Below are 17966 nucleotides of genomic sequence, written 5' to 3' on the forward strand. Positions count from 1 at the left end.
CACAATTCACAAACACAGAAAATATATTATTTTTTTAGCACTTGGGGGGAGCACCCCTGATGGACAGAGCACCCCCTGGACAACACTACAGCACTCCTTTAGGACTGGGACACTGCACAGGACTTTGGAGTGGACACAGCCCCTATGGAGAACTGACTGCACAACACAGTCCAGCCAGCCCCTATGGACTTTGAAGTAGTGGACACAGCCCCTATTAACAACAGCAGCACAGCACAACACAGCCAGCCCCTATGGACTTTGAAGTAGTGGACAACAGCGGCACTACACTACACTACACTACACTACACTACACTACACTACACAGCCCTAACTCCCACCCTCCCTCTTCACTGTCCACAGCCGAGTGAGAAAATGGCGCCGACGCGGGTACCTTATATAGGATCCAAAACCCGCGAGACTCGGAAGGCGGGATGATGACGTTTTGCCTCGATTTCAGATCCGAGTCAGGCGGGAAAAGTCGAGCCTGACTCGGATCGGACTCGGATCGGGGGGGCTCGGGGGGGTTCGGATTTCAGAAATCCGAACCCGCTCACCCCTAGTACATACTAGTGCAATCACCTAAAACAATACTCTGTGCCTAAACTGCCTATACAGTATGTAATAACGGGCCTGATTCAGAGTTGGGGATGCAATGATATTGCCGGCGGACAGGATATACCACCGCCGGACGCCAATATCCTGAATGAGATCAGGATATGGGCTTCAGCATCCCGAACCGCAGGAATCCCGAACGTCTACAGCCAGGTAAGTATTCTCATGTCCCCGGGGAAGGGGGAGTTAGGTTTAGCCACCCCTGGAAGTAATGTAGGGTTAGGCACCCACCCCAGGGGTGTTAGGGTTAGGCACCCCTCCCCGGGAGACTGAGGTTTAGGGTGCCGGGAGGGGGAGTTAGAGTTAGGCACACCGGGGGGACGTTAGGGTTAGGCACCCCCCAGGAGAGGATAGGGTTAGGCACCACTAATGGAGGGTTAGGGTTATGTGGGGGAGAGGAGGGTTAGGGTACTTTCCTTCTCCTCCTGTCGGGTCTCTGCTATTTCGATACCATTCCTCAGAGTTGTACACTATGCCGATATTTTTGCAATGGAGAGATTATCGGTAAACTGCACATGTGCTGAAATCGCAGAGTGCATGTGCAAAGGTGCATTACCATTATCGATCGCAGTGACTATTTGTTGCCAGTGTGATTTACAGTCAGGGAGCATTTGGGGGTGGTAATGGGGAGTGGCGGCAAATAACACAGACGTGACACAACCATTCTGGGGGGGGTGTCAGATCCTGTGTCTGCAATCCCCTACACAGTCTCAGTAAACACGGCATCTTAGTATACACGGCCATTGTGCACGACCATAGGGTCACTCAGGAGGCCGATAATCTAATGAACTGCAACCGATTCTGCATCTTTGTAGGCAGATGCTTAGATTTGCAAAGCCGCAGATGGGCGTCTCATCAATACATTTCTTCTATTCTGCAACATTTGCAAATTTTCGCACAGCAGCTACACAGACTCAGAAGCGGTGGCGGCATTAGCATACAACCCTGACCCAGACCCATCATGCGTATCCCCACATGGACAAAACTAAATATCTCTCCTGCGATTTATTTTTTTGCATATACTATCTTACAATGTTAACTACTTTGATTTTTTGGCTTCTTTCTGCGAACAGGGACGGATTAAGCCTTCGGGCGGCCTGGGGTACTAAAGACAGGGTGGAATACTTACCGACTACACATACACACATACAGGCAGGGTCACACATAGATACGCACATACAGGCAGGGTCACACATAGATACATACATAAATAGGTAGAGTCAAACACACACATATATACATACAGACAGACAGCGATACAAATTGGGGCACCTATCACCTTGATGTGGAGCCTCCAGCAGCAGCTCCCTCCTCCTCAATGATGCCAGGGCAGCAGTAGTTGAACATGCCGGTCTAGGCCCGCCCTCTTGCTCGAGTCAGTGAAGCATGTGCTGGGCTCCACCAATGAGGGCTCTGCACACGCTCTTCTGACCCCAGGAGCTGCTCAGGAAGAGCTGTTACTCTATATGTTAAGTATCCCCCACCATTACCAGTAGCAGCGGGTGGGCCCCTTAGGGTCCATCAGTACAGCAGCGACAGTGCTGTATGGGAGCAACTCTGGGCAGGCGGGCCCCCTGAGAGGAGGGGCATGGGGGTACTCACTCCCTGTGACCCCCCTTAATCAGATTATTTAGCCATGTCTTTATATGATCAGTTCAGTTGCCTAATTGTCTTGCTCTGGGATACACCAACCACCAACAGTATCCAGCCAGCAGCTTTGTGTTGTATTCCTGGGTAACAATACTAAACACTCTTGCTTTGAGCTATAAAGACATTAAATCTAGAGCTATAAAGACATTATATGAATGCCTGTGCATGTGCAGGCCCCCCTGTATGCCTCTGCCTGATTGACAGGCAGAGACATTTACGAGGCGGTACGGGGGTGGGGATGGCCAGGGGCTGAGTCCATGAACATAGTTTCCTGGCCTCGCAAGCCGGCGAGCTGCGTCTATAGTTTCCTGGCCTCGTAAGGCCAGGGGCTGCGTCCATGAACATACTGTGGCTTCCTGGCCTCGCAAGCCGGCCAACCTGCGTAAGCTGGGGCTTACTCAGCTGGCCGGCACAGTCCCGATGGTCGCGGTGGTTATCCCATCCTGCAATCTCGGTCGCAGTGCTGGGATCGCAAATGCAGCAGGGGGTGTCAGACACATCCTGCTGCATTTGCGTATTTGCAAGAACAAAATTGCAAAGCTGCTTGCGTGCAGCTTTGCAATTCCGTCCTGTGCTGAATCCCCCCCTTGGTTCATAAATCAGTGTATCAAGTGAAAGTTGCTGAAAGACCCGTATGAGGCAGTGAATGTGGAAAACCACTTTAAATGCATCCGAATACTTGAATAAGTTTGAGGATAGATAAGCACCCTGTTTGATATGTAATTTTGTTAGGTAAGTTAAGGGTTAAAAGCTGGAGGGGGGTGCGGTTAGTTATTGGTCATTTGAGGAGTATAAGCCTATGGTAGGATTTCTGGGAGGGCTTAGAGGTCCCATATAAATAGTCTGGGGAAGGGAGCCATCTTCCTCTTTCCAGTTTATTCAACCAGGCTGGCTAAGTGTCATTTATATATTATATTTAATCTGCCTGTCTTTCCCTGGTCCATCTGCATTTTACACCTCATTTATCTACCCTTTTCTTACACCCTCTCTAGCTCCTGTCAGTATTTCTTTTATTGTTTATCTATTTTGCTTCCTTTCAGACTCTGTTCCACATTTTCCTCCTCCCTCCCCGGCTTTTGTGTTCATCCATCCCCTGTCCCCTGCCAGTATCTTCTCAGCCATGCCCAGCCGTTCAGCCGCCCCCCACCCCCCGCCCGCCTGCCTCCTTATGGAAGCTCCCAGGCCTCTCGCCCTGCGGCCCCCTCGTCCCCTTCCAGTACCCCCCTCAGTTACTCCCAGGCCCCGCCGTTCAGCCAATGCCCCCCCCCCCCTGCCGCCTCTCACCACAGTGGCTTCCTCTTAGCGGGGCGCGCCCTGCTATAGGCCGCGACCGCGCACCTGTCTGCGCTCCCGCACATGGCCCAGATCATGGCCGTCTGGCTCTCCGGTGGCGCCGCGAGTAGCTCAGGCGGCCACAGCCCCCCGTCCCAGCACCGCAGATCACGGCCAGCCCGCTCCTTGCGCCGGCGGTTGGCCCCGGCCACAGGGTCACGGCGGCCATTTTATATATTTTCGGCCTACGCAGGGAGCCCTGCTTGGTCCTGTTCCCCCCTTCATCCGCCCCCTCTGCTCCAGGAGCAGGGCCCCCCCCAGCACTCCCCGCTGTTCTTTAGTAACAGGGTTTTCCAAGGCCCCAGGTGCCCCACCCAGCAATCTTTCCCCTGTTGTTTGCCGGCACCCAGGGGCGGGAGTTATACCCCTTTGCCCCATTTCTGGCTCAGCAGTAGGACAGGTCCCCATATTTATACACCACCACACTACACGCAGAATCCCCTTGAAATATACTGCCCCTTACCATCCTGCCCCTTCCGTGTACCATCAGTCCCCCCCTGCTGCAACTCCAGACCCTAACCCCCTTTTACAAGGTTTTTGCACCTTCCTATCAGGTTTTTTCACCCCTTTTCCCTGCCTCATGCCCCCGCACCTGCATATTACCAAACTACACATATGTTGCAACCCTCCCCCCTTCTGTCCCCCCTGCCTTCCCCGCAATCTGCCCACACCCCCCACTGCCACCCATTGCCCCCCCTGTCCCCCATTCCGCAGGCACAGTTGCTGTGCGGTCCAATTCACCAGTTACTGGTTCAAGCCCCCAGGTAGGAGTTTCTGATCTTTTCAGTCGCGTTATCGAGGTCCAGCAGACGGATGATGCAGTGGTATCAGCGAGTCAAATCGTGGTGGGCGCACCGCGCAGCGAGGGACAGTTGGCGAACGCTCAGGAGGAAATGTCTGGTCCTTCGGCTGCAATTTCTGGTGAGCATGGTTTTTCTACATTTCGCGATTCTAGCGATTCTTCCAGTTCATCTGATAGGCCGTGCAATTTCAGGCGTTACTTTGCGCAAAAAATAAATAAATAAATAAAAATAAATAAATAAATAAAAATTAAGGCAAAGCGGGGGAGCCATAAGAGGTCTAACACAGTGTCGGCAACTAAGGTGCCGGATGCATCAGGAGATTAGGTTCACTGCGCGAATATGGCTATCCTTAAGGGTTTAAGTTCTAAATTTAGGGAGCAGATCAAGAAGAGTAAATTTGTGCATATGTTTGCGGTTGCGGATTACGCAAGTAGGTCTTTGGATCGGACTTAGTCAGCTGGGGTAGTTGCGGAGGCGACATGTCGTTCTTACCAGAATTCGGTGGCGCGTGTATATGTTTTTGCGGCACGCCCCTTGAATCCAGGCATGGGGAGTATTATGAATGTGCTAAAATACATGCACATGGTACACGGCTTAAAGGTACCGCTTGGCGGCAATACGACGCATTTAGGACACAGCAGGAGGGGGTAGCAGTGTTTTAATTCGGTTCCAAGGACGTGGAGGTTTGGCTTGCAGTCAATCAACTGCCTAACGCGCTTGCAGATTCCTCGGCTGGTCTGAAGCAGCCTTTTCTGATCCGCCCTGGATCTGCAGGCATCAGTTGCATGTCGTGCTACACGTGTAATAACACGCAGCATCATGAGGGGCAGGCTGTGGATATTGGCATATCTGCATGCTCTGCGGGAGTGGTCACCCAGCCAAGATGTACAGGGGGTCTGCGGCGCAGGAACAGGTTGAGGAGAATAGGGCAACGAGCATCGCGGAGGTGTTCAATGAAGCGCCGTTGCTGAGTAATTTGGGGGTTTTGAGGAGTTGGTTGGGTCGTTATCCCCTTGGGGAGGAAGCAGCCTTTTTTTTGGGGGGGCAAGGTTTTGGCGTGGGTTGGTGTTTACCTTTGACATGGGCGATATCTGGGTTTTCTAGGAAGATTCTGAAATCAGCGCATGTCCATCTGGAAGTCGTTAGGTGTACGGTGGAGGTGGAAGCCAGGTTAGGGCGCATGTGCGGCCACCTTTTTGCATCCCCCCCCTTTTCTGAAAGTTTAGGTGCACCGCCTTTAAGGCGGCGCCGTAGAGGGAACCGAGTAGATTTGGGTTGATACAGCATCTCTCTTGCCCAGATAGAAGGGTTGGGCTCCCACGCATGATGTCCATCAGATTGTCGTGTCGTTTGCCAATCTGTTTATAAAAAAAAAAAAAAAAAAACGCCCTGGAGATAGTACAAGGTTTCGGGCGGAGGGCTCTACTAGCTAAGGCAAATATAGAATCCGCTTTACGGCTGTTGCCCATTCACCCCGAGTCCTTTAGATATGTGGGAATTAAAGTAGTAGAGCTCTATTACGTAGACTGATGTCTGTCGATGGGCTGTTTCATTTCGTGTACTTTTCGAGGGTTTAGTTACTTTTTTGCTTGCCGGCCTTGTTCGTCGTTAGTAAGGTCTACTTATGCGCATATATTACTTGGATGTAGAAACCGAAACCTTGATAGGGTTCTGCCACTTGTCTATGGAGAGGGCGTGGCATTTTGGGGGAGTTGCTAGAAGCGTTCATTTCGGTAAAGAAGGTTTAGTTAATGTAGTTGCAATCGCTATTGGGTCCCCTCAGTTTCGCGTTTAGAGTCATACCTAGGAGTTGGTTTTTTTTTTTTTTTTTTTAAGCAGATGGCTAGGAGGAACCCCAGCGGGGGTTAGGAAGCCTCATAACCTCATTCTGCATCTCTTTGGAGCTGAGTGAGGTTCTGCGTTTTTGGTTGGTTGTTTATGTGCGAATTCAATGGCGTAAAGATATGGCCTCCGGCATCTGTAGCCAATTCGAACTTCAACTGTTTACAGATGTGTCCGGTTCCTTAAGTTTTGGTGCATTTTGTAAGGGTGTGGTGCATGGAGCCCGGGCCGGTTACTTATGGGTTTCAGGGCCTAAACAAGAACATCCTTCTTTTAGAGAGTGTTCCCAATGGTAGGTAGCTGTAGGAGAGCAAGATTTGCAATAGGCGAATTCCCTTTTGGATAACTTAAGTGTGGTGTAGGTCGGTGCTAATCAGGGACGGACTTAGATCCGGCCTTACGGTTGTTGATGTATTTTACACTGCTAAGTGGGTAAGGAATATTGAATTTAGGGCATGGCAGGTTTCAGGCGCTGCAAACGGTATAGCGGACGCCTAAAATCTTTTTCAGTGGGACAGGTTCATTTTATCGTGCCTCCTGTTTAAATGGTTTAACCTTCCCTTTCCATGCCCGGCATTTCATTGGGCTGGCATCAAGGACCTCACACTGAAGTCATTGACGCCTAGTACATTAAAGACCTACACGGCGGTTTGGTACGATGGGCAGGGTCTTAGCTTCCAAGAGCTGGTGAGAGAGGACGATTGATGATTATATAGCAGAGTTTGTCTGGAGCTGCCACGAAAGGGGTCATTCCAAGGCGGTTTGTCTTCAGCATTATCAAGTATCTCTAAATTTTTCCAGGCACGCCGTGGGCGGATCTGGCCAATTACATTATACTAAGCATGGGCAAGCTAGTTGCTGCTAATAAGCTTTATGCGCTAGCAGGTTTAAGGTTTAATAAGGTGGTTATTAAGCAGGTATTGATCTTATGCTAATTACATAGGTTTAAGACAGATTAGCTGGCCAAGGGGCGTTGCATTTCTATTCAGGTGCTTGCATATCTCGTGATTTTGTCCAGTTGCTCAGGCAGGGTGCTTTAATAATGTTCGCCCTCCAGGTGGCGGGCACTGGTTTATCCTTGCTAATCTAACCCCCTTTGTCCAGGTGGCAGTTTATAAGGGTGTTTCAGAATTATCTTATTGCTTTAGGTATAGCTACGGAGCTTTGCAGGACTCATTAATTTAGTTAGGGGCAGCAGCTTGCACAGCGGGGGCAGGTGTTTCAGTCGACTTATTAAAAACAGTTAGGGTGGTGAGGTCGTATTTAAAGGAGGATAAGTTGCACTAGGTAGTTGCGCTCCTTGCGAGTTTGTTGGGAAACCAAGGGGCCTTATGCCTACTGCCGCTAGGGATTCTGAAAGGATTTTCAGCTTTTGCCCTCAAAGAGGTTTTGCTGTTTTTCATCTTCAGATGGGTCACCCAACTATTTTGTTTCCCTTTCCTTGGGGTTAAATTGTTGTTGTTATTATTACATACCAATTTCTGTCTGTATTAAATTCCAATATCTGTCTGTATAAATGCCAATTTATGTCTACGTGAACTCTCGGACAGGTTTGTCCGGGAATGCTAATTGTCGGGTGTGGGTAAATTCCTAATTTTTACTGGGCTAGCCAGCACCCCTTGGATTTGCAGGTCCAATTTTTTGTTGTGAGTGGGTAAGTTGCAATTGTTAGGATTACGAGAAATGCATTGGAAGCGCCTGCTAGATGCCCTATGGGCAGCAGACGAGACGTTTGGGGCCCCACTTGGGAGGCAATGATTTGGGCGCATGCATGGGTATTGAGCGGATATGGTCATTGCACACTTGTCATTTAGCATTGGCGGACGCGTCATGCAATACCCAAGTTTTTTACGTTACAGGGCGGAGAGCTTTCATAGACCCAATGGGGCTAAACTCCTGGGCGCGGGGCTAGTGCGGTTGATCAGTGACCTCTGCAGTTTCCCTTTATTTTCAGGAAGGTCACAGTTTGGTGGCGGGCCTGGTTCTGCGAACCGGGCTTTGGCGGGAAGCAGTGCTCACGGGCGGCCTATTATTAGCGCAGGAGTGCCTGTGGTAGCATCTTTCCTTTGAGAGCGGCCAGTTTGTCACCGCCTAAAGGGGGGACATGGTCTTTGTTCCAAGGGAGGGGCCAATGCTGTGCCAATTAGGGAAGGATGGTACTGCCCCAGGTCAGTCTGCGCAGGGCGGGGATCCGCCCCTATTATTTAGTATTGGTATCCATCGGGCTGTGGCCTTGGAGCACTGCTTTCTTCTTGCCACCTATTCTAAAATTTCAATTTGATCAATAAATTCTGGCTGTGACCTCTTTTAATTCCATACATGTGTCAGTGTGCTTATTCCTAGGTTTAGGATTAAGTTAAATTAACAAAAGGGAATAATAAAACAAATGGGTGACTTAATGCATCCGAATACTTGAATAAGTTTGAGGATAGATAAGCACCCTGTTTGATATGTAATTTTGTTAGGTAAGTTAAGGGTTAAAAGCTGGAGGGGGGTGCGGTTAGTTATTGGTCATTTGAGGAGTATAAGCCTATGGTAGGATTTCTGGGAGGGCTTAGAGGTCCCATATAAATAGTCTGGGGAAGGGAGCCATCTTCCTCTTTCCAGTTTATTCAACCCCACCCACCCACCAACCCATGTAAGCTGGTTTCTATCATTCTTATTTTGTTGGATAGTGCCTTTGTCTGTGATTTCTCCCAACAGGTAGAGGTGCAGCCTGGCGGGAAGCAGTGCTCACAGGCGGCCTATTATTAGCGCAGGAGTGCCTGTGGTAGCATTCTTCCTTTGAGAGCGGCCAGTTTGTCACCGCCTAAAGGGGGGACATAGTCTTTGTTCCAAGGGAGGGGCCAATGCTGTGCCAATTAGGGAAGGATGGTACTGCCCCAGGTCAGTCTGCGCAGGGCGGGGATCCGCCCCTATTATTTAGTATTGGTATCCATCGGGCTGTGGCCTTGGAGCACTGCTTTCTTCTTGCCACCTATTCTAAAATTTCAATTTGATCAATAAATTCTGGCTGTGACCTCTTTTAATTCCATACATGTGTCAGTGTGCTTATTCCTAGGTTTAGGATTAAGTTAAATTAACAAAAGGGAATAATAAAACAAATGGGTGACTTAACAATAGGACTGGTGCAACGCTGTATTTATTTATACGAAAGCCAAGATCTCCACTTCAGACTCTGTCAGCTGTAAAATGAGCCTGCTCAGCATTTTTTGAAGATCTGCTCTAGCATTTAATATTAATCCTCGGATGTATTCTTTCTCAGCAGACCAGCAGATGTCTGATTGCCGCAACATTAATTGTCTTGCAAGTGAAGAAACTCTAAGATGAGAACAGGGAGCAGGGAGGGAGACTTCCTGACACTTGTTTTGGAAGCTCTGAGAAAGTTTTCTTGCAGGAATTCCTATGCCTTTTCTGGGGCTTAGTACACAACAGGAACAATAGTGTGAACACAAGTCCAGGCGCACCCAGGTCATGTGCCGAAAGAGCCAGACACTCAGTGACCCAGCATTCGGTGTCACATATCATATCTAAGCTGGCAATCACATTGTTTGTTTTGGGAGTGAATAGATATATGGAGTAATGTTGCTTTACAAAGACCAACATTTGTTGTGGGAGAAAATAATGGAGGTTTCTGCAAAGTAAAAATAACGGTATACAATCGGGAAGCCGGCTGCCGGAATCCCGACAGCCGGCTTCCCGACTGCTTTATCCCGGCGTGGGATAAATGACCGGCGTCTATATCTAGACGCCTGTCATTTCCCCGACGCCGGGAGACCAGCGCCCGGCATCCCGATCGAAGGGATGCCGGGCGCTGCGAGCGGACAGCCGCAGGGGGGAGGGTTAGGTTTAGGGCACCCGGGGGGGACTTAGGGCTAGGCACCCCCCCGGGAGGGTTAGGCTAGGGGGAGGGAGGGTTAGGGTTAGGCACCCCGGGGGGGACTTAGGGTTAGGCACCCCCCCCGGGGGACTTAGGTTTAGGCAGCGGGGAATGGGGGGGTTAGGGTTAGGCACTTAGAGGGGGGATTAGGGTTAGGCACTTGGGGGGGGAGGTTAGGGTTAGGCACCCCTAAAGGAGGGTTAGGGGGTTAGGTTAGGTTAGTTTATAGTTTTATACTTACCTTAGCGACGATCGGGATTTCCAACGCTGTCGGGCTTCCACTGCTGGGAACTCTGCTTTGGTCGGCCAGGCGCTGCCAGGAATCGAACCATGTGGCCGGCGTTATTTCATACCGATTCCAAAATAACTACAAGTTAATTTAGACTAATCTAAGAAAGTACTTCTAAATAAACCTCCAGAGACTTAAACCCCTTTCACACACAAACCACTGGTAAGAGGCTGTATCCGGTCGATTGGTCGACAATAGAAAGGTTGACATTCAGAAGGTCAACGAATTCTGAGTGTCGACAGTCAAAAAGTCAACATAGGACCTGATTCACATTTTGAATGTGTCGACCATTTAACCCTGTCGACCAAAATACATGTCTACAGAATGGTCGAATAATGACCACGTCAACCTACTGACTGTCAACATTTAGAACCAGTCAACCTTTTGGCGTCGACCATATGAATGTCAACCTTTTAACTGTCACTTTTATACCACACTCCTCAGAGACGGTATAATGGACACGGGATCAACCCATGAGGCATCTTTTCACACCACACTTTGTTCCTGGGTAAATCCTGGGTTGTCGCCTTTCACACTGGACCTGTGTCTGTCCCACATAACAGGGTCATCAAGTTGCTACGTCATTAAAATCTTCCTATCCACCAATAAGGTTCCTTGATCATAATCCATGTAGATTAACCTGGAACCCATTTACTTACAACAATCTATCTGGCTCAGACCCGGGAAAATCCCAGGTCATGGCCAGGGGCGCGTACCTGGGTCAGACAAACCAGGTTGAACCATTTACACCAACACGTGAACTGGGTATTTCCCGGGTCCTTGCCTCAGAGAGAATATAGTATTACAGTAAAAGACAACAATGGGAAAATGCTGTGGTATCATCAGAAGATAACTGTGATATTGAATCTTCGAAGCAGAGAGGTTTAGTTTTACAATGAAGAAAAACTAGCATGTTTCATACTGCTCTCCTTGCATACAGCTGGCTGTACATGACACGGTCACTCAGTGCAAGTCAGGTATTTTCCCGCATTATTAGGGCTCATTACTGCTGCCTGGATATTACTGGCAATTGCAGACATCTGTGGCTATCTAACAGCCACGTTTACCAACAAGGCCAAAAACGTACTTTCTTACACAATCACCATGTAGAACATCAGTGATTCTCCATACTTCCAGCTCACAGCATGATACAGCTCTCAGTGGCCTTGAGCTGAGGTAATGCAGAAGAAACAAAACTACGCACACTATAGCTAATATATTATATTAGTATTAGGGATGTGTGCCGCCCCCCATGTTTTGGTTTTGGATCTGTATCTTCTTCGTGTTTTGAATTTGATTTTGGCAAAATTGCCCTTAGGTGTTTTGGTTCTGAATCTGTTTTTTTTTCAAAAAAATCATATAAACAGCTAAAATCACATAGTTGGGCCTGTTTTTGTTCCTACAGTATTATTAACCTCAATAACATTCATTTCCACTCGTGTCCAGTCACTTTTGACCACCTCACAGCTACAAGCTAGCTGACTGACTAAGCTAAGTGGCAGCAGTGGGTGGCACAAACACATGGAAGTTCAAATTCAAACATGGCACATAAGGAAACATATGTTTTCATTAGTCAAGAGGCCTGAGGGAGATGGAGTATGTATGTAGTTGAAGGCAGGGAAAGGAAGGGTTGATTCATAGCAAATTTAATTTAAGTTTTTAATTCCAAAGCAAATTTATGAGTGAGGGAGGTGGGGAGTCATTTTCAAAGAATATTTCACGTCAGCCCCAGTAGAGCTCTTGTGGTGTCCCAGTATTTATTTTTTTTAAATGAAAGGGGCATGCAGGAGATGCTGTCTGTGGCAGCACACAAAATGGAAGATCTGAACAGGAAGGGGGCAGAGGAATTTTTAAAGTCTGGTACTAAACATCTGTTATCATTGTGTCATTGTGCTTCTGGGATTATGGATGAGAAGGCTGGGGGGGGGGAGGAGAAAGAACATCTCCAGATACCATCACAAAATAGCCTTTCCATTTGATGTTTGAGTTGTATCTGACCAAACATGGCTGTTATAATCAAGGAAAACGAAGCCCACCAGGTTGGTATCTACAAATCATGGTTGAAAAATGGCATAAGAGTATTTTGCAAGTATACCTATTTGTGATTTTAGTTGAAATAAATACAGTATGAAACAAAATAAAAAAAGTAAGCATCAGAGCAGCAGCACAAAATCACGGCAGTTGAAAAAATATAGGACATCTATTAAACTTTTGCAACACAGCAGTGGCAGACAGGATGGCAGTTTCATAAACTATAAAATTAAAAATATCAGGCAGCAATGCCCCAAACAGCACATAATGCAAAGAAAAGAGGTGCAAGATGGAATTGTCCTTGGGCCCTTCCACCCACCCTTATGTTGTATATCGGACACGCACAGTTTAACAAACCAATCACTTCAGAGACAGGCACTGCCAATTGTGGCTGAAGTGACTGGTATGTTTGGGCCCCCACAAACCAAGCTACCAACAGGCAGCTGACATTGCTGGCAATGATCTCTCCGTGCACAAACTGGCTTTACAGAGGTGCCAACGTCTTCTGATTCCTCACCCTCATCAGTGTGTACATCATCTTCACACAATATTTATTCATCCCCGCTGGAATCCACTATTACAGCCTCAGATGCCTCTGTAATTTTTGGATGTAATTGGCGGTAAAGGTCTTCCTCGTGAAATTTGTAGCTCATTTTGATGAACATCATCTTTTCCACATATTGAGGAAGTAGCCTCCTACTCCAATCGCTGACAAGGTTCCCAGCTGTGCTGAAAACTCTGAGTACACTCTGGACGGTGGGCAGCTCAAGTAAAGCAAGTTTGTGCAAGGGCCTCCAAATTGCTTTTTTTCCTGACAGAAACAGACTGTCTGACATGCCTATTTGGACGCTGTCATTAAAATAGTCCTCAACCATTCTTTGAATAGTGACCATATCAGATGGAGGCACGGTAGAGGTCTCATTAATTGTAGGCAATTCTTTTAGACCCGACCAGATGTCAAAACTTGGTTGTGTTGACTCATCTGCATCACCAGTGGGTCTTTTTTTTGGGAAAGTTTAGTTTTTTCCTGGCAGCCTCACTTGCTGGAGAAATTGAAGGAGGAGCCATCGCTGCATCACATGCCACTTGAGCTGATAATTTGCTTACCAACAGCTCTTTGCATTTCTTCAGATCCATGTCCATTGGGAAGAAAGACACAACATATGACTTAAACCTAGGATAGAGCACGGTCGTCAAAATGTATTGTTCTGATTGGAAGATCCTGACAATCCTTGGATCCTGGTGAAGCGAATAAGGGACTTGATCAACAAGGCCGACATACTTAGCGAAATCACTTAGTTTCAGCTCCTCCTTCAGTTTCTAAAGCTGCTTTTCCAACAGCCTAATGCGGGGAAATACCTGACTCAAGCTGGCAGTGTCTGAACTAACTTCGCAGGTGACTACTTCAAAGGGTATCAGCACTCTGCACAACACAAAAAGTATTTTCCACTGAGCTTGAGTAAGGTACAGTCTCCTTCCTCTTCCTATGTCATACTTTGCTGTGCAGCTTTGGATGTCTTTATGCTGTTCCTCCATCCACTCAAGCATACAAAGGGTGGAGTTCCACCTCGTAACTAGCTCTTGCTTTAGCTGGTGACAGGGCAAATTCAACATTTCTTGCAGGTGCTCCAATCTTCTACATGCATCTGCTGAATGGAGAGCATCTCCTGCATGGCCCTATCATTTATTAAAAAAATTTGCACCACCAAGTTAATCGTGTGAGCAAAATATGGGACTTGCTGCTATTGGTGCCGCTGAAGATAATACACCCACCCAGTGGGCTGTTACAGTCATGTAATCTTGTATTTGCCCTGTTCCACTTGTTCACATATTTGTGGTTAAGTGGACTGTGAGTACAACGGCATTTTGGAGGACTCTAATTAAGTTTTTTTTTTAACGTTCCTATACAGGCTGGGAATTGCTTTTCTACTGAAGTGGAACCTAAATGGGATTGGGTTGCGGGGTCAGAGGACCTCAATTCACTGTCTAAAACCCACTGCACTAATGGCAGATATCGGATGCACATCTAATATCTAATAGATGTTATGGCATCAGTGATACGCTGTGCAACTGGGTGACTGCTGTCATACTTGCTCCCCCTTGCAAAGAATTGTTTAACAGTCAATTGGTTTTTAGAACTATTAATAGTAGTCTTCCTGGTCCCCTTCTGGAATGAAGATCCACTCCCAGCAGCAGGCAAAGCACTCAAGGAATCTTCTGAGGAAGCCAGGATAGGGGATGACTGAGTTAGGCTTATCAAATTGGATGCAGGACTACTTCTGATCATGATGAGGATATTGTTGATGAAGGTGTTGGTGGTGAAGATACCAGGTGCTTGGATTAGCAGAGAGAAGGGAGCTAGCTGACGCTGGACTGCTTGTTGTTACTTTTTTAGCCAAAGTTTCTGAATTTTGCAAACACTTTTCATGGATGTGCTGTAGATGATGTAACAGGGAGGAGGTTCCTAGATGATTAGGGTCCTTACCTCTACTTACTCTGGCATGACAATGGGTACAGATAGCTTGACAATTGTTGTCCAGATTTGGGTAGAAATGATTCCACACATAAGAAGTGGATTTTTTTGTTTATGCCCAGGCATGACAATGGGCTTTTCCTTATCATGGACAACAATTGTTTCCACTGGAGCCTAATATACACAGACAACATCCTCATCAACAATATCCTCATCATCAACATCCTTATTAACGTCAGCTACACAAATATCCTCCTCATCCTGGTGTAATTCCACAGAAGCATCATTGATTTCTATGTCAGCATGTTGACGTGCTGCTCATCCCCACATTTGTAGAGGATGGACAAGTGGTGGAAGGAGGCTCCTCTTCTAGTACAGTTTTGGAAAGGTTAGGCTCACACATGGCACCCACCAACACACTTGGACTCTCCTCAGGGATTTGTGACATTTCTGAGCGCACAGTTGGTTCCTGAGCCTTAACAATTTTAATATTTTTTGAACATCTACAGGGAGAAGGGCTTACATTATCATAAGAGGCAGAACCACCAGTCATAAATAAAGGCCACGGCCTTAGCCTTTCCTTGCCACTTCGTGTGGTGAAAGACATTGGCAATTTTATGTTTTGCTGCCGCTAACTTTCCATTTGATGTTTTTTTCTTTACCACTGTAAAAGATTGGTTCTTTGATTTTAGATGCCCTGACTTAAGTCCTGTATGCCTTTGGGCATCAGTATTAGTAGATGATGTAGACGGACTAGTATCATCATGACTGGTGGCACTGGCAGCAGCTCCAGCACTAGTATGTGGTTCCTGCTCTCCTCTCAACTGATCGTTTCCATATCAACAAACACGAATGAAGTGGGGTACAGCACACACGTCAGTTTGTACCAATTTTTAATATTACACTGCGGTATTAATGACCTACAGTGTCACAATATGTTTTATGAATAAGACACTGCATACCACTTACAGTGTCACAAGTTTTTTTATGAGTAAAATGCTGCTCTACCACTTATAGTGTCACAATATTATTAATGAGTAAGAAAAGAATAACACACTGCACTACCACTTACCATGTGAAAATATTTTTTATGAGTAAAACACTGCACTACCACTTACAGTGTCACAAGACTTTTTATGAGTAAAACACTGCGCTGTCACTTACAGTGTCTATATTTTTTATGAATAAGAATAACACACTGCGCTACCACTTACAGTGTCAAAAGATTTTTTATGAATAAGAAAAGAATAACACACTGCGCTACAACTTATAGTGTCACAATACATTGATGATGAACTGCGGTCTGGCTGGCAGTGTCACCAAACAATAATAATAGCGCAGCTAGCACACACAAAATTTTTTTTTTTAAAAAGATCTTTTATTTTTTGTGGAATGATAATTATTAATTTTAACGTTTATTTTTTTTTACACTGGGGAAGAGCACCCCTGTATTGACAGAACACCCCTGGATGACACAGCACCCCTTTATGAACTGCAGCCCTAGCCCATTGATTGACAGGACAACAGTGACACAGCAGCACCCCCCACTTTATGTACTGCAGGCCCAGCCCGACAACACTGCACCCTTGAACAACTACAAAACGGTACCCTTGAACAACAGAGAAGAACAGAGCCCCTTGATTGACAGTGACACAGCAGCACCCCCCACTTTATGTACTGCAGCCCCAGCCTGACCCTGCCGAGAACAGGTGCCAGCAGCACCTGTTCCCGGGAGGAGGCTCTGCAGCTGCGACTATTATACTGCATGTAGCAGCACACTCAGTGCTGCTGCATCAGTTTTCTAAGGGGGGGAGAGAGGGCCAGCGGCTTCACACATTCCCTACTTTTTGGCCGCATTTAAAAGCAGAGCCAATATGACAAGCCCCACCCCCGTGACGGTCCCACGATTCGTAGGAATATGGGGGCGGGGCTTGCCATATTTGCTCTGCCCCCAATGCGGGTAGTGTAAGGGGGGGAATAAGTGTGTTGGGGGTCATGCCTAATGAATGGAGGAGGTGCCCGGCTCCTTTTGCAGTCTCTACCAGCAGCAACTGCTGCATCAATGGTAAGAATGTACTGTATATGCGTTAGTGTGTGTATGCTGTTTATGTGTATGTGTGAGTGTTTGCCCTTTGTGTTATGCGGCCAAGGGAGGGGCATCCGTGTGGGGCTTTCGGTGGGGGTGGGGGGGTAGGCTGGGCTCTGCTGTGTGGCTTGAAGGGGGCCCCCACAACTTAGTTGCCCTGGGGCCCCCACAAGCCTTAATCTGGCCCTGATAGGAAGTCTCACTGCCTCCCTGCTATAATGCTGGTGCTGGCAAAAAATATGCAGTGCATGAAGGGTCCACCGGGGGAAGGCAGGGGAAGGGCATATGTTTGGCCAACCATTATAAGAGGACATAGCCTGCAGACAACATGGATACTACAGTGCATGGTCTGTTCATCCATGTTCCTGCTCTACCAGGTAACTGACTCCACAATAGAGTAATTCAAGTGCACTGTCTCATACCTGACACTAGAGAAGGGGGTGGGGCCCTCAGGCAGTGGGACACAACAGGGATTTCCCCAGTACCCCTGTGAGCCAGTCTGACCCTGGAAAAATGTCAGCCAAAATGATCAAGTTGATGATGATTGCAGTGACTTTACTGTGACCAGCGCATATGCATTAGTGGTTAGGTTCTCCTCTTCTGCCCTTGAAGTGCTGTTGCATAAAAATTCATTTGACTAGAGATTATTAACACATGATAATGCAATGTGCTGTAAGCATGGAGGGATGAAATATAACCTACGGGGTACTGTGTGTAGGAGATGATGTTATGGAAATATTAGCATGTTGGGAACATCAGATCTCCAAGAACTTTGTATTTAGTGAAATCTGAGCAATGACCTGCAATGTTACTCAAACATGTTAAGCTCTGAGTTGGTGGAACAGATGTTAGAGATGAGAACGCATGCTTCAGCCATTGCATAAGACTTACTTATTGAGTCCTGTGTAGAACTGTCATTGTAGTTTTACATACTGTAACCTGTGAATGTTTTGCTCTGGTGGTTCTGG

This window comes from Taudactylus pleione, unplaced genomic scaffold (assembly GCF_031769625.1).
Source record: "Taudactylus pleione unplaced genomic scaffold, aTauple2 ptg000092l, whole genome shotgun sequence".
In the NCBI taxonomy this organism is placed as follows: domain Eukaryota; kingdom Metazoa; phylum Chordata; class Amphibia; order Anura; family Myobatrachidae; genus Taudactylus; species Taudactylus pleione.